This window comes from Trichosurus vulpecula, chromosome 1 (genome assembly GCF_011100635.1).
Source record: "Trichosurus vulpecula isolate mTriVul1 chromosome 1, mTriVul1.pri, whole genome shotgun sequence".
NCBI lineage: Eukaryota > Metazoa > Chordata > Mammalia > Diprotodontia > Phalangeridae > Trichosurus > Trichosurus vulpecula.
Genome location: NC_050573.1, coordinates 72,725,701 through 72,749,729, shown reverse-complemented (window position 1 = coordinate 72,749,729; position 24,029 = coordinate 72,725,701). Strand labels below are relative to the sequence as shown.

The following is a 24,029-nucleotide window of genomic DNA, read 5'->3' as shown; positions in this document are numbered from 1 at the left end:
ACCCACTTGGCCTCTCTATGGCAATTCTTAAAAAATTATTTATTTTTAGTTTTCTGTGTTCACTTTTATAAGATTTTGAGTTCCAAATTTTTCCCCCTCCCTCTCCTCCCTCCTCCATGCAATCTGATATAGGCTAGACATGTACAATCATGTTAAACATATTTTTACATTAGTCATATTATGAAAGAAGAATCAGAACAAAAGGGAAAAAAACCACAGAAAGGAAAAAAAAGGGCAAATAGTATGCTTCGATCTGCATTCAGACTCCATAGTTCTTTCTCTGGATGTGGATAACATTTTTTATCTTCATGGCAGTTTGGATGACCTGTAACTTTAAAACTTCAGACACTGTGGCATTCCATGACTTGCAGCTACATAGCAATGCTGGAAGAATATTAACATTTTTTAATGATCCTTTATTTTGAGAAGCTGGGGTCATTAAAAGCACTGCACAGTTTCCAAAAGCAATCCAACTGGCTCTTCTCCAACTAAGTTCTGGGCCCCACTTTATCATCTGTAACGTCTATCCAAAGTATAGGTATTGATGGAATAGCTTCATGGGCTGTTCATCTAATTACATGTCAGAGTCTGGACAAAAGGCATTCTTTCTATTTGACTCACATGCCTATTTTTCTAATTCTACAAAATATTTAGGAGAATGACCTATATAGACATCCATCTATAGCAACGTTGATGAAAATGAGGAAGGGGAAAAACAAGACTCCTGTAAATTATAATCTATAGCAGGCCACATCTTTACAATTGACTGAAAGTTACAGGCTTTTGTTGTTAGTTAGTTGTTCAGTTGTGTCCAACTCGTTGTGACTCTAGTTAGAGTTTTCTAGGCAAGGACACTGTAGTGGCTTGCTATTTTTTCCTCCAGCTCATTTTACAGACAAGGAACTAAAGTGAACAGGGTTAAGTGACTTGCCCAGGGTAACACAGCTAGTAAGTATCTGGAGGTCACATTTGAACTCAAAAGATGAAGGCTTCTTCAGGCGCAGCACTCTATCCACCGTACCACCTAACTGCCCAAGTTATAGGTTACAAAAACCATTTGATTCAGTAGAGAAATGCTACCGCAAAGCCTCTTCTTCAATAGGATGTCTCTCATGCATATGTTAAAAATCACATGAGAGTCCTTAAATGATATAACAACAGAGGTAACTTTGTTCAATGACTTCTGCTTAGTATTATCAATGGAGACACAAAACAAAGAGGTGTGTGATCACCAAAGGTATTTGCTACCAGCATCGTGTCCAGTGCAGAGTCCTAATGAAAGAAGACTTTTCCAGATTACTGGTTACTTTTCCAGATGTTACTGTTTGGGGATGATGTTATTCCAATTTCATCAACTTCCAGAGTAAAAACTCCTAAATGAGACCCAATATCACTCAAAAGAGTTTGGCCTACCTATCTACACAGGAAAAAAAAAGTGGATGAAGGATGCCTATTGCCCTCATGGAAATAAAATTCTAATTTTATAGCATAGATCTTTATTCTTTTTTTGTTGTGGGACCCATTGGCAGTTTGGTGAAGCCTAAGAAATCCTTCCCAGAAGAATGTTTTTAGATGCATAAAATAAAATATATAGGACTACAAAGGAAACTAATTATATAAAAAAAGTCAAAATATTAAAAAAAAAAACTCCAGCAAGCTCATGGACCATGGGTTGAGACCATTTTATAGAGATGATTGAATTTATATTCACTTTATAACCAACTGTGAAGCACTTTGGTTTATGCATTGAGTTATGCAATAAATTCTTTGGGGCATTTAAGGTACAAGAATGCAAGTGTCCATTGTAGGCAGTTTGGCAAAGTGTAAACTTGGAGTCAGAAGATCTGTGTACCTCACTATGTAAACCTTGATCAAATCAGTTAAGGAGTCCTAGGTTTGAATTCTGGCTCTTACATTTATTTTTTATTCTAGGCAAATTGTGATGCCTCTCTTGACTCTGTTTTCCCCTCTGTAAAAGGGATCTTATAGCATCTGCTTTACCTAGCTGGCAGGAAAGAACCCCAAACTACCTTTCCAGATTTATTACATACTTCTCTTCCTCATGTACTTCACAAACCAGCCAAACTGCTCTTCTAGCTGTTCCTCACACATCATATCTCGTCTTTGTGCCTTTGTACAGGCTGACCCACACGCTTGGAATGTACTATTTTCCCCACCTTTGTCCCTGGTTTTCTTCAAAGCCTCTCCTGATCCCTTCAGTTGCTAGAGCCTTCCCTCTCAAAATTTCCTTTGATTCATTTTAAGTGTATCTATACATCATAATTCTATAGATGTTATTTCCCCTATTAGAATGTAAGCTTCTTGACAGCAGGGTCTATTTCACTTTAGTCTTTATATAGTGCCTAGCACTCAGCAGTCTTTTAAATAATACCTGCTGATTAGGCTCTGCTGCTGGTGCCTTGATTTTTGTATATACTTAAATACGTACATGTTGCCTGCCTTGTTAGAAAATAAATTCCTTGTGCCAGTTTTTTGTTTGCACTCCTAACATTATATATACACAATACATGTCTTCATCATATATGTAGAACATATCCACACAACTATTCCATGTGTACACATAAGTATATGGCTTTACATGTTTACACATAGACACACAACTATATTATATGTATGTATATCTGTGCAATGCATATATGCATGTGTTATGGGGGAGGAGAGAGGGAGAATATTTTTCAGGTACCTTATTAGCTACTGCTCAAATGAGCCAGCACAAGATACAGACATGTAAACTGCAGTTTATTTAGTCACTGAAGAGTGTCATACATAGTATCAGTGGGTGATGGAACATGCCCTGTGTCAATTCCATATAACTGAAAGATTTTTAACAACTAAAAGTCATGTGTTAAGAGTTGACAAAACTCCATATACACATACATATACATAGATTTACAAATATATATACGAAAAGATTTTTAAGAGCTAAAAGTGATCTAAGAATTGCTATAACTCCACACTTGTACACACATATACATATACACAAACACACACATATACACAAATATACACACATAGTTGAAAGAGGATTTTTAAGAGCTAAAAGTGATGTTAAGGATTAACACACGCATACTCAAAGGATGATCCAAAAGTTTTACTGAAGCTGTATGCTTTAATAGCTTAAACTTTTGGAATATCTTGTATACATGTTTGATGTACAATATAATCTCCATGATATAGCATATTACATAATATATAGGATAAATATAAGGTGAAGAAATATAAATATATGCAAAGTAGTTAAATTACAAGCTCATTTGGGAGGAAGGCACCTGCATAAGAGAAAATCAGGAAACTTTCCCTCCTTATCTTGCTTCACTGTAAGACCCCTCCCCCACTTTGAAACATCTTTAATAGTATTCTCCTGGCCCAGGTCGCCGGTTTCACACCTCCCATTCCTCGCCCGATCTCGTCCCCCTCAGCTCTCACCCTGTTCCTCCTCATTCAAATTTCTTCTCTCGTCTTCCCTTCCGCCCTTCACCCTTCCTTTCCCGGCTCAAGCCCCCACCTTTCCCATCGCAGCTCTCCCCTATTCTCTTCCCCTCTCCCCACCCCCTTTCCAGGAAGCTCCAAGTCGAGCGCCAACTCTCAAGGCCCGCCCCCTGCCTTCTCCGCGGTTGGCCAGACTGCGGGCTCGAACTCAAGCTTTGATGGACATCCAGCAGAGCCAATGAGACAGCGAGGCTGGGCCCCCGCCCGTTATGCACAGAGTAGGGAGAGTGACGGTTGAGTGGAACGTGGTAACAGTTGCCGCTAACAACCCTCCTCTCCTCTTCTCTGCCCCTCCCCCTCCCCGAGGGCAGGAAGCGCCTGGTCAGGCTCTGGCCCGGTCCGGGTGCGTGCACGCGCGCTCCCTCCGGCTTGGGCTCGGGGCGCTAGGGCAGAGGAGGGAGGGAGGAGGAGGAGCTTAGAGGAGGGAGGAGGAGGAGGAGCGGGAGCGGCCGCGCCGCCGCCGCCGCCGCCATAGAGACAGTAGCCGTGGAGACTGTTACTTACCAACGGGGAGCAACACGCAGCCGGAGCCGCCGCAGCCGCAGCCGGAGCCACAGCCCGAACTCCAGGCCGAGCCCGCGAGAGGCAGCGCCGCCGCGGCCCCCGCCGCCGCTGCAGGTGACCGATGCGAGCGAGCGAACCCCGACCTGGCCGGCCCGGCCCGGAGGGAGAAAGTTTGTCCGGCCTCCTCCCTGGCCCCGGGCCGGGCCCCGCGCACACGCTCCCTCCGCACGCCACACGCCGCACTCGCTGTCACTCTCGCCCTGCCCGACACCCTCACACGCACTAGTGCGGGGCCGGGCCGGGCGGGAGTGAGAGCTCCGCGGAGAAGCGGGAGGACCCCCGCCCCACTCCACCTCCTACTCTCCTCGCCCTCCTCCCAGTCTTAGGAACCCCAGCCGGCTCAGGCTTGGGGGGGATTCCCGCCCCACTCCCGCCCCCCCCTTTTCTTTCCCTCCCCGCTACTTTAGGACCCGGCTCACTTTTTTTAAGGACTTGGCAGAGTTCGGCAGAGTTGACATTGACTTTGGGACTCTTCCCCCCGCCCCTCCATTCCCACCTTCTCCCCTCCCTCGCCCTGGGACTGAGTCTCCGGAGGCCCCCCCCCGCCCCCCACTACTCCACTTGCTGGCTCCTCCCCCTGCCGTCCTCTCCCCCCTTTATCCCCCTCTCGTCTGGTCGCCGCCCAGGCGCTGCCACAACTTCCTCCCTCTTTGGGGAGTCCCTGCCTCCCCTCCTTCCCCTCCCACTACAGCCCGAGGTCCCCCCGGCGTGGTTCTGCCGGGCCCCCGCCCCGGCTCCTGCCTTCTCTCCAGCTGACTCCGTATTTGGACGGATTGGGAACTTGACAAAGTTTCCCCTCGGTAGCCCGTTTTTAAAAAGACAATCTGTCTCCAGACCTAGACCCGGAACCTCCTTGGCATCGCCCCCCTCCCTGTTATTCAGACCTAAAACAAAACGCCCTCCCTATAGTATAAGTGCTTTTCATTCCCCCCACCCGCCTTCGTCTTAGAAAAAGCGATCCCATCTAGGCTCCCTGAGTTTCTTTTTCTCTTTCCTTGATTTTCACACAGTGATCGCCGACATCAAACTCCTCTTCATCTGTGTAGTTTACAGTGTCTTTCTTTCTTTCAGATTGTTTTAAAACAGATTCCAGGACCCCAAAAGGGAACCTCTGTCCTAACTTTAGAGTCTTATAGTGAGTGGGCGTTGGCGGAATGACACTTTTGAACTACACACTTAAATGGGACTTCTAATCTCATGTTATTCCTCCCATTCCTATGACTGAACAAGTGTCGTTTTCCAGTTTTAAACTCTTGGGGATATGGAAGGAATATAAATTAAAGGGTGGGCGGTGACGGGAGATAATGGATTACTTCAGTACTTCTTTAAATTGATTTTTCATTTTTCTCACTTCCCTACCTCTTTTGTTTTCTAGCCATTTTCATCCTTTGTGAAATGACTGCCGCATACATTGTTCTTCCATTTTTGTCAAATCCCTCTCAGTGTGACTACTGAAGTTCTAATTCTTGCCTTTTTTTGTTTTTAAAAAAAATCTTCCGGGGAAAATACATGGCATAGTGGGAAAGAGCACTGACTATCCGGCTTCAGTGGTTCCAGGCTCAGACCCCACCTGTGACACTGTGTGGGCAAGTCACTGAATCTCGCTGGGTTTCAGTTTCTGCAGCTCTAAAAGAGCTGATTGAATTCGATAGTAGCCTCAGAAGTGCCTTTCCTCTCTCAACGGATGATCCAGTGAGATTTCTCAGTTCCAACTTTATTTCTCACTCCCTTTTACTTCAACTCCGTATATGGTTTTTTTTTTTGTTTCCATCCTTTCAAACATTGAAACATTGTTTTGCAGTGGGTTTTATTTTAAGCTTGTAGCAAAGAGGTATCATAGTTTAAGAGGAAAGAAACTTACTCTCTGGCCATTTGGATATACTTCCCCTGAACTAACTTTGGAAATAAGTACTCACCTCACTCAGGGCAAGTAATAATTTATTGTAAAACCTGCAGAAAGGGGAGTTGATTGAATTAGTTTTACTGTTAATGTATGCCTTAATGGGAGAAGATAGTTGTTTCAAATGGCTTATGTAGTTGGCCAATAGGCCAGTTCTCTTGCACCTTTATTGGATTTTAAAAGGCTACTCTAAAAGTGCAACGAAAGAAAAGTGCCTGGGTATGAGGCTCTGAGATACAGGCTCTCCCAAAATTCTTAGTGCCACTTTAGCAATTGGTTACTAGACTTTTGGGACAGTCATCTCATAGCTAGTAAAAGTCAAGTAGCTTAAAACAGTGGGGGCGGCTAGGTGGTACAGTGGATAGAGTGCTGGGCCTGGAGTCAGGAAGACTTGAGTTCAAATGTGGCCTTAGACACACACGCTTGTGTGATCCTGGGCAAGTCATTTAACTCTGTTTGTCTCAGTTTTCTCATCTATAAAATGAGCTGGAGAAGGAATTGGCAATCTACTCTACTATCTTTGCCAAGAAAACCCCAAATGGGGTCATGAACAGTTGGATTTGAGTGAACAACAAAACAAAAACTTAAAGCAGTGCTAAGACTTTCGGGCCAGTTTATATCCCAGAGTCTTAGACCCAGTATCTTTCTGGGCATTTTTAATGTTCTGGGGATTTTTAAGCTTTAACAGCTTAAAACTACACCAAGACTTTTGGAATATATTATGTTTCGGCTGATTGGAGTCTGAATAATAGTTGAATGATTAATCAAAATAACTGATCCTATAGTAAAAATTATACTTCAACGTTTCTGTAAAAAGTAGCCAGTTATTGAACACTTTGGATAAAACCATCCAAATAAACTAGTGAGCCTTGCTTTCTACTTCTCGAAAGGAGAAATTAATGAATAATTTAATTACCCAAAGTAAAAGAGCAAATTATAGGCAGTTCATAAATTGCTAGCTTCCAATCAAGAGCCTGGTTACCATTGTGGAAGAGATCCTTCGCCTTAATTTAAGATGACCACCAAACACCACCAGTGTTTGCATGACTTATGTAAATACACGTCAGTATGGGTTAAACTGTGAAGCTTTATCTTGAGCTTATTTTTGTACCTTAGAGCTTCCCACCCATTTGCTCACCTCAGTATATTTTAAGATTTTTCTTAAATTTTAGCTTTAGATTAAAGGTTACTAATTCTTTTGGAAATCATAGGCTACTACTATAAACATTGTAGAGGACCTTAAGGGACTTCAAAATATGAGAAAATGAGTGATTATTTTCATCATATAGTCATAGACGTGGAAGATCCCTTACCTTAATGTTTATTATTTTAAAAATTTTTTAATATCCCCAAAACAATAAATACATTTTATTCTGTGTTTTTAATTTTTAAATTAAGAAAACTAACTTTAAATAATTAAGGAGAATTTGGGCAGTCATGCTGCTTTCAGAGGCTGTACTTAAATCTAGGAGTAGAGTGATATATGTGTGTGTGTGTGTGTGTGTGTGTGTGTGTGTGTGTGTGTGTATAGGTATATATATTTTAAAGTGCCCCATCTTCCCCTCGTTTAAACTAGATGGTGATTAGATGCTTCCTGGCAGGACACAGTTCCTAGTTAAGATAGAGGTTTGGAGCTTGAGACATATTTGAGATCTATTTTCATTCAAATGTATTAGGAACCATAAGATCACTGGGAAAGTAGGCATAGATAAAAAGGGGGGGGCACATTATTGTTGGTATAGGGACATGAGCCAGATTGGTATGGAAGCTAGAGAAGAGCATATAGGAGAGACCAGAAGTATCAAATAGAGAGGAAAGCCATGACAGAATAATTCTTTGAAAGTTCAAGACAAAGAGGGGATTGATGATGTGATTCATCTTTGCCACTTCCTAGCTTTCTTACCCCAAACAATATTTCTGAGCCTAATTTCCTTTCTTGTAAAATGGGATAATTACTCTTGCAACAACTTAACTCACTGAGTTGTTGTTTGGTTAGGCAAACCAAACTAAACCCTGTTAGGTTCTATAGAAATGTAAGTTATTATTGTTCAGAGAGCTTCATAGCAGAAGACAAATAGGGATTTGGATGATACCAAAAAACTCGAACTTACTATGTAGGAAAACTTTATGAATAGAAATTCTTGAGAGGATTTCTAATGTGCTGTGCCATGTTTTACTATGTAGGAGATTTGACAAACTGTTAATTTGGTAGACTAGGGCAGCAGTTAGTAGTTGAAAGGAGTATCAATTGGACCTTAGATAATGAGTTGATTGTAAATAGCTAGATAGAAACCAACTCAAAATGATTGTTTAAAAATATTCTGTGCAGCATGGGCATTTTCAAAATGTAGCTGCAAAGGTAGAAATTGAAATGCCTGTTGTATGTGCGTAGGCCAAAATGGCTAATGTAGATTTGCCAGGTGAGAGAATGCACAAAGCATTATATCACTATATGGCTGTATGATGTGATGTTTTGCAAAACGATACCTAATTTGGGCAAATATGAAAGGAATTTTGACTCCTCAATTTTTGTTGTATTTCTAGTATTTGATTCAACATAAAAGTTAAAATGAAAAAAGAGGAATTAAACTTTAAATTAGTGAAAACTACTGGACAATGTGATAATATATGAACTGAAATAAACGGAATTCTCATGTAAAAAAAAAGAAAGAAAGAAAGTAATAATGTGGTCTACCTTACTGTCTCCATCTGAGAATGAAAACGCCCCTGGCAGAAATGGGTCTTGCTTCAATTCAACAGCTCTCTCTCCATCTATTCATTTAATAAATATTAATGAAATAAAAATAAATATTCTATGCTGGCCAGCAAAAAAAGTATTCAACACATAAGAAGCAGCCTCATACTTTGGTGATTGGTTGAATTGATGAACTTGATATCATTTGATTTATGGGGGAAAAAATCCATAAACATCACAGAATGCCAAAGGTGGAAGGACCTTAGCATTGCTCCAACCTAAACTCTTTATCTGGCCCAGAGATGAAGTGATCAGCCCCAGGTAACACAGCCAAGTACGTAGTAGGCCTCAACTATACATCTTCTGACTTTCAATCTTGATTCCTTAGATTGTACAGTACTGCCTGCACTATCAATGTCAGTTTCTAAAAGTTGCTTTAGGGTGAGGTCTTCAAAGTTAGGCACAAATTTAGGTCAAATGGCTAGGGTAGGTATGGAGTAAAAAAAAAGTAATTTTGAACCAAATTCTGTACCACAATCTGTACCACAAATGTAGGTCTCTCTCACTCAGCACTAGAGCATCATGTTTATTGCTAAGGTTGTATTGAATAGCCAAACTGCAGTTAGAAGTTATTTGCTGCAAACATTTTGAAACCAGTTTCTCTTCTCTTTTATCTCTCTTTTGAATGCCAGCTCAGTTGGAGTTTGGAAATAGGCCATTTGGAACATAGGACTGTCCTGAGGTACACGCTACAACTTGAAGTCAGTCCTCAGAAGCAGCTTTAGTTCATCTCAACTCTTTGTCCTGGAATTATATTTCTAATGCCTGGAGCATGAATTTGGCTTTTGTGCTTTGAGTCTTTGTTGCTTGCCCTGCTACTGCTTTATTCTTGTTTTTGCTACTTGTGAATTAATGAATTTCCTAAAAATGGATCTGACTTTGCCACTAGATTATCAGTAGATGTACATCTAGAGCATACAAATACAAAGCTAATGAGCCTGGCATTTCGTGAATCAGATAATATGTTATATAATTTGTCTTTAAAACAAAAAAATGGTATGAAATTCAGAACATTTTGCCTTTTGTAATCGTGAACACAGATTTGTGATATTTAGGATCTGCCCAGTGACTGTAGATATGGTGACTTTCTCCTTGTATCCTAAATTTGAACTTTATTATACAAAACTATTATTCTGATTATATGAGATCTTTGCTGAGGCGATACTATTCCATGAGGGGGAAATTGATTTCATAATAAGAGATTTCCAGTGTACATTTTAGCAAAAAACAAGAATTAGTAGGGGAAAACTACATTCTGCAAGCAGACTATTAAGCTGGCATCTTTATTCAGTGTTTAAATGTGAAGGCTGTTGGTTAGAACATTTTACAACCTTGTTTTTGCTAACTTAGATGTGAAAACCATAAATTAATGTAAATATTTATTTTATATGGCACTAAATCATTACAGTGGAATAAGAATGATTCAGTTAACTTTCCTTTTTGCAATCTGATATGCTATATATTTGATTTACTTATATTAGCTGAAGGGAACAGTTTAATAGATAATTTAGAGTGGATGTATATTAATGGGGATAGGGAATAGAGGGAGGGGGAAGCTTCTTTTGTGTTTGTTTTATCTGTATGGGATCTTACCAATTCATGAAAATTTAATGAAACAGGTTTACAAAGCAATGGGACTTCAGTAATTAGATTGAGCTATAATCTCACCACATAGATACTCCTTCTACCTGGCACTGATCACAACTCACCTATGCACTTTAATCCATATGGTTTTTGCCCATTTCTTTCCATAAATCCTCTATGGAGTATCTGCCTAACACACTGGAGGCCTTCCTTTAGCTATTTTAATATTTTGTGGATGCCTGTGTTATATCCAGGCTCTTTATCTGTTATTCCTTACTCTTACTGGACATCTAAGTGGCATAGCAGGTAAGAGTGTTAGATCTGGAGTCAAGAAGACCTGAATTCAAATTCTGCCTCTGACTTACTAGCTGTGATGCTGGGCAAGTTACTTAATCTCTGTGTGCCGCAGTTTCCTCATCTGTAAAATGAAAATAAGAATAGCACCTTCCAGGGTTTTTATGAAGATCAAATAAGATAATATTTATAAAGTGTGCTGTATAAATTCTATTATTATTATTCCTATATAAGTCAACAGGCATTCATTAGGCACGGTGCCAGGCACTGTGCTAGGCCCTGGGGATACAAGGACAAAACAGCTCCTGCTCCCAAAGCTTATATTCAAACAGGGGAAAGAGCATGTATGCATATAAATAAGTACAGAATAAATACAAGGTAAAGGGGAAGGGAGGAGGCACGAGGAGCTGGGGGAGTCAGAAGAGGCTTCGCATCATAGGTAGCATTTAGGATAAACTTTGAAGGAAGCTAGGGCTTCTGGGAGGTGGCAATCAGAAGAGAGTGAATCCCAGGCAGAGGAGATAGGCATGGCCATAGGAAGTAGAATGTTGTGTCCAAGGAACAGCATTTTGGCTAGAATTAATAGAGAGGCTATGTGCAAATAAGCCCAAAAAGGTGATCTGGAGCCAAATTGTAAAATATATATATAAAATGCCAAAGGTTCTTTATCCTAGAGGCAAATAAAGAACCACTGAAACTTTTTGAGCAGAGGAGTGGTGATTAGACCTGTGCTTTAGATTTTTAACTGAGTTTTCTTCCTCCTGAGATCTTTGATAATTTCATTCTTTTGTTTTCATAGTCCCCTATCACTTGCTTTCCCTTTGATAGCAATTCTTCTCAGGAGAAGGAAATGGCAAACCACTCCAGTGTCTTTGCCAAGAAAATCCCATGGACAGTATGGGTCATGAAGAGTTGGACATGACTGAACAACAACAATTATAAGTATTATTATTATTCTTCCCCACCCAATGAGAAGAAAAACAGAAATATATAGTCATATAAAAACAAATTCCTGTGTTAGCTGTGTTTCAAGAAAGACAGAAAGGAAGGAAGGAAGGAAGGAAGGAAGGAAGGAAGGAAGGAAGGAAGGAAGGAAGGAAGGAAGGAAGGAAGAAAGGAAGGAAGAGGAAGAAAGGAAGGAAGGAAGAGGAAGAAAGAAAGAAAAAGAAAGAAAAAGGAAGAAAGAAAGGAAGGAAGGAAGGAAAGAAAGAAAGGAAGGAAGAAAAAGGAAGAAAGAAAGGAAGGAAGAAAGAAAGAAAGAGAAAGAAAAAGAAAGGAAGGAAGTAAAGAAAGAAAAAGAAAGAAAAATACTTCAATCTGCATTCTGAACTCTTCATTTCTTTATCTGGAGATAGATTTTTGTTGTTTTTGGGGTGTTATGTCTGACTCTTTGTGACTCCATTTTGGGACTTTGTTGGCAGAGACTGTGGTGTGGTTTGCCATTTTCCTTCTCCAGCTCATTTTACAGATGAGGAAACTGAGGCAAACAGGGTTAAGTGACTTGTCCAGTACCATCCAGCTAATAAGTGTCTGAGAATAGATTTGAACTCAGGAAGATGAGTTTTTCTGACTCCAGACCTGATGCTCTACCACTGTGCCACTTAGCTGCCCCCTGGAGATAGCAGATTTAAGCCTGAGTCCTTTGGAATTGTGTGGGATAATTGTGTTGATCGCAGTTACTAAGGCCCTCACAATTTATTATCTTTACAATATTGCTATTATTATATATATTGTTTTTCTGGTTTTGCTCATTTCACTTTGTCTCAGTTTGTACAGGTCTTCCCAGGTTTTTCTGAAACACTCCCCTTTATCAGTTCTTAGATGTTCCATCACGTTGTATAACTTGTTTAGCCATTCTTCAATACATAGGGATTTTTCCCATTCTTTGCCGCCACAAAAAGAGCTGCAATAATATATATCTTTGATGAATTTTATATCACATCTTGCACTAATCTTTATTGGTAATATGTTGTAGCCTGCTTGTACGTGCCATTCATCTTCCTATTGCCTTTTGGGTGACCTTCATTGAGATACACAGAATTTCAGAGTTGGAAGGAATTTTAGTGTTCTGGGGCTAGGCAGAACAAATCTCATCCCTTTTCCAAATGTTGGCTCTTCAAAAATCTGAAGAAAGCTGTTATATCTCTTCTAAGTCATCTTTTCAGGCTAAACATTCCTTTAACCAGTCCTTATATAGCATGATCTCAGGGCCCTTCATTTTCATGGTTAATACCCATGGAAGCCATTGTGCTTATTAGTGTTCTTCCTAAAATATAACATCTAGGACTGCAAATAAGACTCCAGATATTGTCTAACTAGGGTAGAGGACAGCATAAAATCTTTTTTAGTTCTGTATCCTATCACTCTGTTAATGCATCTTAATAAATTGATTTTTTTTGCCTGCCATATCTCCCTCCCTTGAGGCCCAATCGTTGTGTCCCTTACTTTGTAGCCACTTGGTATTACTAGGAGAATGTTGATGCTAAAAAGATGAACTATTATGACAGTATAGAGACTTTAATTACCTAAATGTAAACCACCAGGATCTTTTTGTATTTACTTCTAGGTGTTCATTTGTAAGACCTATCCAACCTATCCAACCAATGGGTTGCCCATTCAACTGCTTGTCATTCATTATTAGGACAATATGTATCCTTCATATATTTTATTTTTCCTAAAGCAAAGAAAAACAAATCAAATTATGAGATACGTTAATTTAACTTTATTCATAGGCTTCCTTAAGGTCCAAATTTCTTCACTTTACAAGTTTTTGATGAGGAAAAGAGATAAATACCATTCACTTTTTCTTCAGACTTTACTCTCTCTAGGATTCTCAAGAAAATGAGGCAATTTACCATTAACTGGAAAAAACACTGGATCTGCAGGTAAAGTATGTATTTCAGCACTGTGACTTACTAACTTTGTGACTTTGGGCAGGGTATTTAAGAAATCTCCCTGGGCCTCAGTTTACTCATTTGTAAGCTGAGTTGATCCTAATCCACAAGGGCAAGCACAGGTTAAGGAAGTAAGTTCCAAAAGAGGGCAACAGTAGATTTACTAGAAGGCCCCTTCTGTTTCTAAATCCTTTCTTATCCTATGAACCTAGAATCATCCTTTTAGAGCAGGAGGGGGACAAGGATAATCAGTCTCCTGAGAATTTAACAGATAGAGAAATTGTGGCAGAACTGAGACGAGATATTTATGCCGTAAGGAAGACTTATAATTTTTTGCTCCTTGAGTTTAAAACTTGTATGGCTTATATGTTGTTGTCCTGTTGGAGCCTTTGAATCTTTAGTGTAAATGTGACTTGAAGGACCTCAGAATAAAATACCTGTGCCTCTTTATAGAGAGTGGGGTTTTTTGGCTTTAAACATGTACTTTTATAAAAAGATCAAGAGATAGGCTACCTATCCTTAGTAATACCCCATTTTGGAACTCTGGTCTCTTGCTTCTCAGTTAGTACTTCATGGATTGTCTACTAATTTAGTCAAATCTTTCTCCTGGTGGGGAAATATTGCCTAGTAACAATGGTACTTAATGATTTGTTTTGTTTTTATAAACTTCATTTTTTAGAAACAGTAATTTCTACAATATATCATTTTCATGAGGAAAATAATCTGATACACTATGTATACATGTTATTGCTTGAGGGCAGGGACTCTCACTTTTAGCACAATGCCTGACATAGTGTTTAATAAGTGCTTGTTGCTTGATTGATTTTGCCACCATACCTCCCACCCACATTACCCCCAATTGTATCATCCCTTGGGAATCTCCATTATGTTAGTGAATTCTGGGAATGCAAAAGAAAATGAACTATAGGAAAAGAAAAAAAGAGAAAATGTGGAGAAATGGATAGCAGGAGAGCAGAAAGAAAACTATTTATAATTTTCCCATTTCTTTATTCTTGTGTTTTTTTACAATACTCCTTTAGAGCAGTAAATGTGTTCCAGTTAAGTTTATTTTCAGCTAATTTCTGTCAAGTTGAATACCATTTTCCCCACTGAGTTTCACTATAAAATCAGATTTGTATTTCACTGGGAAAAAATTGAGCCCCTGGATGTTTTTTTGTTCTGAACTTAAATACCTTCCCCAGAAAGAACATTTCCATAATAAAGAACACAAAAAGGATTCTCTATGAAACTAAACCTCCGTTTCACATTGCTTGCTTTAAATATATACATATATACACATATATATGTATGCACATATATATAACATATTTTACATATCACTGTCCTGCTTATCTGCACGTCCTTCCAACCTTCCTTTTGTTTACTTCTATGCATTAATTTTTTTTTTTACAAAGTACAGTACCTTTTTTTTATGTTCTCACTATTGCTAACCTTCCCTAATCCCCTATCTCTTCCTCTCTCCTCCATTAACTGAGAGAAAGAGAGGAAAAAACCAACCCTGTAACTAATAAGCATAGGCAAGCAAAATGAGTCCAAGTAGTAGCCATGTCCAAATATGTATCTTTCTGCATTTTGGGTTTGCTGATCAAACTTCATCAGGGCTTTCTAGGGCAGTGGCGTCAAATGCCCACAGAAACAAAAGTCACTAATGTGTGCATAAGGATCTCTGCAGGAAACATATTGACTTAGAAAACTACATATTAATGTCATCTTTGTTTTATTGCATTTTTATTTTTTTTTAAATTTCCCATTTACATTTTAATCTGGTTCCTACCACATGTGGGAGTACTGTCGTCTAAATGGTACCTGGGCTGAGTGTTTGACACCTCTGCTCTAGAGACATGGTTGGTCTTTATTTTGATCAGAGTTCTTAAATCTTTCAAAGTTATTTTTCTTTACAATGTTGTCTTTCTGTAAATTGTTATCATAGGTCTGCTCATTTTACTCTGCTGGTTCATATTACCTAGGATTCCCTGAAATCATCTCTTTTATTATTTCTTATAACTCAATAGTATTATTTGTCCAGCCATTCTCCAGTTGTCTAAGATGCATTCTTAAGACTCTTTAGATTCTAGTTCTTTTTTTCTCCTCCCATTTTAATTCTCCCTTCAGGATCAGGAAGTTTGTTTTGCTTACAACTATTCCCTCTCAGTGTTGGCTTTCCTCTTAAACATTCTCTTCCTCATCCCCGCTTGTTTCCTTAGTGACTTTAATGTATTTCTACACCAAACTATTTATATCAAACTATTTATGTGTTCCACTTTTCTTTGTTCATTTCAGAATAACCCTTCACTTCTCGTGTATCCTAATTGTGAGAAATAGAAAATTCTGTCCCTTCTTTCTATACTTTCTCTTTCCTCTCTTAAAATTTTCCGAAAAGAACAAATCCACTCCTGGATCCTCTCTTTTTCTTATTTAATTCACCTCGATAGCCTTTGAAGATGTTAAGGTTCTGAAAGTTCACTTTTTTCTTCTTTATTAGAATGTTAGCACTACATCATTATATAGTTCATTCCAATTACACAAATAAATCTGCCTTTCTAGATTTCTCTGGACTATTGTATTTTTATTTCAAAATTCCTACTCAGTGCTGGTCTTTTCATTTTTTCATTAGATTTTTTCCATAGAAGTTCCATTTCTCCCCCAACCCAGAGAATTATACTCAAATTACCAAGATACATTATTTTTACTGTAAGCATATATCTTTTGTCTTTTGGAATATTCCAATATCTGGGAGATCTTGTTTATAGTAGCAGCTACCAAGTCTTCTATGATCTTGACTGTAGTTCTTTGGTATTTGAACTACTTTTTTGGGGATACTTCTAGTATTTTTTTCCATGATGTGGGAGCTCTGGACTTTTGCTATGATATTCATTCCTGGAATTTTTCCTTTTGGGAATTCTTTCAAGAGGTGATTGGTGAAGCACCTGGTTCTAATAAATCTGGACAAATTTTCATTAATTATTTCTTGAGGTATAGTGTTCAGGCTTTTTTTAAATCATGGTTTTCAGAGTCCAGAGATTCTTGAACTATCTCTCCTTGACTGGTTTTCCTTATTAGTTGTTCTTGATATAAGACATGGTATTTTCTTGTATTTTTTCAATCTCGATTTTATGCTAATATTTCTTGCTGTTTCATGGAGTTGTTGATTTCTGTTTGGTCTACTGTTCAGGGATCCCATTTCTTGGATAAAATTTACCACTTTCTCCTCTAAACTACTTACTTACTCTCCTTCCTTCCAATTTTTTCCTTCAGAGTTTTTATTTCATTTTTATCTCATGCTTCATTTCTTATAAGTATTCAAGGACTAGAAGTGTTTGTGGAAAATCTATTATTTCTTATGAGTTTCTGCTTGCAAGTGCTGTGTAGTTAGATTTGCAATATTTTTTAATATATTGGTTAGTGTTTTCTTTGATTTATCCATCTCTCCAGCTTTGGTTCCTGAATTGGGGCTTTGTGCCAGGATCATCATCTGCCCTTTGCTGTACTTTTGGATATGGTGGTAGTCAACACTGGTTGGTCTTCCTTTGAGTCTCTTGAATTCTTGTGCCGACTTCTTTTCAGGTTTGGCCCCTTTGGATCTTTGAGACTCAGTTCTGTGTCTTCATGGCCCTCTGACTTCCACATCAGAGTTTTAGGGACCCCGGAGTTGGTACTGTACTTAAGTGATGTGATAACCCTAGTTATCCTGGTACCTGCTGGCATTCCTTGGGTTTCCAAGGTTTCTACCCTGGGGCTTTCTGACCATCCTGAGGCTTTCTCAGGGTACTCTTCCCTCTTGCTGCCTCAGAATGCAGAACTTTGCAAGCTATACAGAGCTTTAAAAGCTGTATGTGATCTGTCTCTCTTGCTGGTACTGACTTTGTTTCAGAGGCTTTCTTTCTTATTGCCTTCATCTTCTGGGTGACTTTTTGTGCAGTTTTGGGGTAGAAGAAGTCACTTGCAAAGTTCTTTCCATCTATCAGTTGGTTAACTGGTCTGATTTTTCAGAAATTGAGATTTGCTATAATATTTGGTGCTTGCAAATAAATCACAGAAAGCTCATTAAATTTTGGCTAGAAATTTGGAGCATGCATAAATGCCAAAGTAATAAATACTAAAATTATAGTTTTATATTTAGGATCTTGAAGTAATTGTAATATCTTGGGATGTTTTGGTTTCTCTTTGGAATTTGGAAAGAACCCTTTTTTCTTCCCAACTTCTCTATTTCTGTTGAGAGTACCTCTGCTTTTGTAGTCACCCAGTTTCCTAACTTCAGAGTGATTCCCAATTCTTCCTTCTCCCTTATCTCTTACATTCAACCCTTACTGATTCTACTAGTACAGTATAACTCATGTGTGTCACCTTCTTTCCATTCACATGGCTACCACTCTCCTTCAGGACCTACGTAAAGTCTTGAAAGCTGCATGTGTTCTTTCTCTCTTGCTTGTGCCATCTTTGCTTTGGGGTTCTCTTTCCTATTGCTCTTTATCTTCTGGCTGACTGTGCAATTTTGGGGTGAAAGACGCTACTTACTCTAGTTTCTTATTTAATTTCTTGATCATTATTAAATCTGTTGCGAACTTAAGGGCTTTGCTGTAGGTATGGGGCAGCTGAGTGGACTGCTTCTAGGTCTATTGCAATAGCTTCCTTTCTGGATTCTGCCTCCTGGCTTTCCTCTCTCAGTTCATCTTCCACACAGCTGCCAAATTTGATATTTGCAAAGTACTGGTCAGATCATGTTCCTCCTCAAATTACAGTGGTTTCTTCATGCCTCTAATGTAAAATACAGCTACCTCTTTTTGGTATTTAAAGCTCTTAACAATCTGCTGCTATCCTACTTTTCTAGGGTTGTTGCATATTATTCTTGGTTGACTGGCTTACCTTTTCCTAACTATGGCATTCTGTCTCCAGGCTCTGAGCCTGCCTTGGCCCAGGTTCTCCCCTCTGCCCGGAATGTACTTCCTTTTCACCTCCACCTCCTTGAATCCCTAGCTCCCGAGGTTCCATTGAAGTGCCACCTCTCACAGGAAGCCTATTGGAATTCCCACCCCTGCTTCTACCCAGAAATTACTTTGTATATTTTTTGCATTTACTTATCTGTATACATGTTGTTTACCCCTAGTGTAATATAATCTTCTTGTTTTCTCTAACATTAAGACTAAAACCACAGGTGTGGATTCATTTTTGTCTTTAGGTCTCTAGGACCTTGAAAATCTCCAGCATCTGGCACATAAGTGTTTATTAAATACTTATTTGATAGAATTTTTATATGCTTGAATTGCTCATTTCTAAGTACTTTTCATTTTCCATTACTTCTACTTGATTTTGTCTTATGACAGTACCAACAGCACTTTGACAATTCAGGCATGCTTGACTCACAAGTTCCTGCCTTGTAACATTCCAGTGTCATCTATTCAAGTACTTGCTCATTGTCTTTATTGTTAGAGAAAACAACTATCTAATTTCTAGAGAAAAATAGTAACATTTTAGGTCATAGATATTTACTATGGCCCAAGTAGCCCATGAAATACTTAAAGACATTGAAGTTTATGGGCATCTAAAAGGTCACCTTTGGATTTTATCTAGAAAAAAAGCTATTTTTAGTGTTAGTTGAAATGTAAACCAGGTACAGTGAGATATCAAGATAAATTTCACTGATAATAGTTATTTTTAACAATAATTTTCATTAATAATGGTAATACTTATACTTTACAAAGTGTTTTATGCATATATTATTTGGGAAGTGTTTTAAATATGTTATCACATTTTATATTCACAACAACCTTATGAAGTAGGTGCTATTATCATCCCCATTGTACAGATAAAGAGATTGAGGCTGACAGAAGTGATGTAACATGCCCAGAACCACAGGATGAATCAGTGGCTGAGCCATATCCCCAGCCCAGTGCTCCATTCACTTTGCTTCTTAGTTGCTGCTAAAACAAAGGTACTTGATCCCTCCACGATTTCAGTGTTAAAATACCCATTTTTTAAAATACAAGGTTTAAACTGTTTCTCTACTATTCTAATTTATCATAGTGTTTTCTTATGCCACTTAATACCCGAAGAGCTATCAATTTGTAGAATCATAGAGTACGAACTTTAAAATGTCATGTTATCATTGGAGGATACCATTATAATAGTGTGAAAGGGTAGGTAAGTAAATAATTCATAGTTACACAGATCTTTGCATGTAAAGGACTTGCAAAGCACCTTCTTCACAACAGTTGTCTGTATTATTATCCACATTTTACACACGATGAAACTAAGGCTCTGAGAGGTTGATTTGCCTGTGATCACACAGACTGCTAGGATCAGAGCTAGATTTGAGCCCGTATCTCCCGACACTTCCATTCATTAAATCTTGTTCATTCAGTACTATCTTGGGTAGTGATACACTTTTTTTTGTTTTTAAAAATTTTGAGTTCCAAATTCTTGCACTCAGAGTTTTATCATTTCTCTGGAGATGGATAGCATTTTCATCATAAGTCCTTTGGAATTGTCTTAGATCATTGTATTGATCAGAGCAGCTAAGTCTCTCACAGTTGATCATCATTACTATATGCTGTTAATCTCCTGGTTCTGCTCACTTCACTTTGCTTCAGTTTATATACTCCTCCCAGGTTTTTCTGAGACTTTCCTGCTCATCATTTCTTCAAGCAAAATAGTAGTCTGTTACAATCATATCCCAAAACTTGTTCAGCCATTCTCCAGTTGATGGGCATCCCTTCAACGTCTCTTTTCTGACCACAAAAAGAGCTACTGTAAATATTTTTGTACACATAGGTCTTTTTCTTTTTTTTTCTTTGCTCTCTTTGGGATACAGATCTAGTAGTGGTATTGCTAGGTCAAAGGGTATGCCTAGTTTTGTAATTCTTTGGGTATAGTTTCAAGTTGTTCTCCAGAATGGCTGGACAAATTCAACAGTTCATTAGTGTCCCTGTTTTTCCACATCCCCTCCAGCATTTGTCATTTTCCTTTTCTGTCATGTTAGCGAGTCAGATAGGTATGTGTTAACTCAGAGTTGTTTTAATTTGCATTTCTCTAATATTAGTAATTTAGAGCATTTTTACGTGTCTCTAGATAGCTTTTTTTCCCCTGAAAACTACCTGTTCATCTGCTTTGACCATTTACCAGTTGGGTAATGACTCTTATTTTTATAAATTTGGGTCAGTTCCATAAATGTTTGAGAAATGAATCCTTTATCAGAGAAACTTGCTGTAAATCCCGTTCCCTCTCCCCAGTTTCCTGTTTTCCTTTTAATTTTTGGCTGCATTGGTTTTGTTTGTGCAAAACCTTTTAAATTTCATGTAAACAGAATTATCCATTTTACTTCCCATATCCTGTCTGTCTGGTTATAAAATCTTCCTTGACCCATAGATCTCAATTTATTCCATACTCTCTTAATTTGCTTATGATATTACTGTTTATGTCTAAACCCGGTACCCATTTTGACCTTATATTGATATGCAATGTGAGATTATTAGGCTGTGCCTAGTTTCTGCCAGACTGTTTTCCAGTTTTCCCAGCGATTCTTGTCAAATAGTGAGTTCTTGCCCCCAAAGCTTTGATCGTTGGGTCTATCAAATAATCGATTTCTGTGGTTATTTACCTCTGTGTATTGTTTTACCAAATCTATTCCATTAATTAACTACTATATTTCTTAGCCAATACCAGATTGTTTTGATGATTACTGCTTTATAATATAGTACAAAATCCACTACTGCTAGGTTACCGTCCTTAAAATTTTTTTCATTGATTTCCTTGATATTCTTGACCGTTTCTTCATCCAGATGAATTTTGTTATTATTTTTCTGACTCTGTAATTCTTTGGAAGTTTGATTGGTATGGCATTGAGTAAGTAAATTACTGTAGGTATATTTGCCATTTTTTATTTTATTGGCTTGGCCCACCCATGGTTCTCTAACTAGTATTTCTTCCAATTATGTACAAAGATAATTTTTAACATTCATTTTTTAATAAGATTTTAAGTTTTAAATTTTTCTCCCTCTCTCTCTCCCCTCTCTCCTCCCTAAGATGGTAAGTAATTTGATATAGGTCAAATATGTGCAATCATGTAAAACATATTTCCATATTAGTCATATTGTGAAAGAAGAAACAGGACAAAAGTATAAAAAAAACTACGAAAAAAGTAAAGTGAAAAATACTATGCTTCAATCTGCATTTAGACTCCATCAGTTTTTTCTTTGGATGTGGATAGTATTTTCCATTATGAGTCTTTTGGAATTGTCTTAGATCGTTGTATTGCTGAGAAGAGCTAAGTCTGTCATAGTTGATCATTGCACAGTGTTGCCATTATGTTGCCAGCAATTAATATTTCTCTAGTTGTTTAGATCTTTGTATGAAAAGTATTTTGTAATTGTGTTCATATGGTTCCTGGATAGATAGTGATATGCAATAGGGTAGTGATATAGTAATACTCTCTAGGTCAATGATATACTATTTGCCTTTAGGATCATTCCCATTTCCTAACCACAGAATTTCTATAGATTTTAATGAGATTAAATAGAAATATAATTTTTAATTCATGAGTCAAGAATTCAAATGGAAGGAGATAGCCTTCTTCTATTATAAAGTCCTCAAGGGTCTTTTACTCTCTGGCTGTAAAAGTCCAATATCTACTTAATACAAGGCTGGATTATATAATAGATATAGAAAAGTCTTTATTGAATAAATGAATTCTTACTGTTTCTCTCCTAGGCTAAACATGGTGGATTTTTTTCTTCTGATAGAATGAAATGGATCAGAATAGGAAAAGTCAGGGATTAAAAATGAGTATTACCAAGATGGTGGCTGGAATGCAGGGACTAGCATGAGCTCCCCACCAAGTCCCTCCAAAAACCTATAAAAAATGGCTCGGGAACCAATTCTAGACCTGCAGAACCCACAAAATAGCAGAAGGAAGCAGGGCTCCAGCCCAGGACAGCCTGGATGGTTGCTGAGTGAGGTCTTTCATGCATGGAGCTGGGAGTGGAGCAGAGCGGAGCAGAGCCCAGCATGGGCCGCACGGACCAACCAGACCAGGAGCAGGGCGGAGCGGGCCCTAGCACCCTGAATCAGTGAGCTGTGGCAGTTGCCAGACTTCTCAACCCACAAAAACCAAAGACAACAGAGAAGAACTGCAGAAGCCACAAAATAGCGGAGGGAAGCAGGGCTTTAGCCCAGGACAGCCTGGATGGTTGCTGGGTGAGGTCTTTCATGAACGGAGCTGGGAGCGGAGCAGAGCCCAGCATGGGCTGCACGGACCAACCAGACCAGGAGCAGGGTGGAGCGGGCCCTAGCGCCCTGAATCAGTGAGCTGTGGCAGTTGCCACACTTCTCAACCCACAAACACCAAAGACAACAGAGAAGAACTGCAGAACCCACAAAATAGCAGAGGGAAGCAGGGCTTTAGCCCAGGACAGCCTGGATGGTCTCTGGGTAAGGTCTGTCCCACATGGAGCTGGGAGCGGAGCAGAGACCGGCGTGGGCGGCGTGGACCAACCAGACCAGGAGCAGGGCGGGGCGTGCCTTAGCACCCTGAATCAGTGAGCTGCAGCAGTTACCAGACTTCTCAACCCACAAACACCAAAAACAACAGAGAAGGTTAGTGGGAAAAGCTGCTGGGGACAGAGTGATAGAGTTCCCGGTTCAGCCACCGCCCCGGGGGCAGCTACAGAACTGCAGCTGCAGTTGCTTCCATCCCCAGGCCCACCTGGTGGGTGGAATTAAGTGGCGGATCAGAGCAGGAGTGCAGAGCCTGCTGAAGATCTAAGTCCAGTCCGGGTTGGGGGTTCTTGGGGAAGGAGGAGTGCTGGGGTGGCAGAGCTGGTGCATCCCCCCAAGCTTGGAACATAGGTCTCTTTACAAGCAGTCATACCCTGCTGAAAAACTCAAGGGTCAAGTAAGTTGGCTGGGAACATGGCCAGGCAGCGAAAACACACCCAGATTCAGTCTCAGACTTTGGAATCTTTGGTGACAAAGAAGACCAAAACATACAGCCAGAAGAAGTCAACAAAGTCAAAGAGCCTACAACAAAAGCCTCCAAGAAAAACATGAACTGGTCTCGGGCCATGGAAGAGCTCAAAAAGGATTTGGAAAAGCAAGTTAGAGAAGTAGAGGAAAAATTAGGAAGAGAAATGAGAAAGATCCAAGAAAACCATGAAAAACAAGTCAATGACTTGCTAAAGGAGACTGAAAAAAATACTGAAAAATATGCCGAAGAAAACAACACCTTAAAAAATAGACTAACTCAAATTGGCAAAAAGCCAATGAGGAGAAGAATGCCTTGAAAGGCAGAATTAGCCAAATGGAAAAGGAGGTCCAAAAGACCACTGAAGAAAATACTACCTTAAAAATTAGATTGGAGCAAGTGGAAGCTAGTGACTTTATGAGAAATCAAGATATTATAAAACAGAACCAAAGGAATGAAAAAGTGGAAGACAATGTGAAATATCTTATTGGAAAAACCACTGACCTGGAAAATAGATCCAGGAGAGATAATTTAAAAATTATTGGACTACCA

At 39.0% G+C, this 24,029-nt stretch overlaps 1 protein-coding gene across 3 annotated transcripts in view; it reads left to right on the top strand.

Annotated features, from left to right (window-relative positions):
* Positions 1-3,746: 3,746 nt before the first annotated feature.
* Positions 3,747-24,029, top strand: part of RFX2 (regulatory factor X2) — a 161,996-nt gene continuing 141,713 nt past the window's right edge. The window contains exon 1 of one of the 3 annotated variants that reach the window (XM_036760426.1): positions 3,747-4,128. The gene's annotated coding sequence lies outside the window, so the exon portion shown is untranslated. The remainder of the gene's footprint in view (positions 4,129-24,029) is intronic. The other 2 variants (XM_036760449.1, XM_036760440.1) reach the window with 2 other exon arrangements.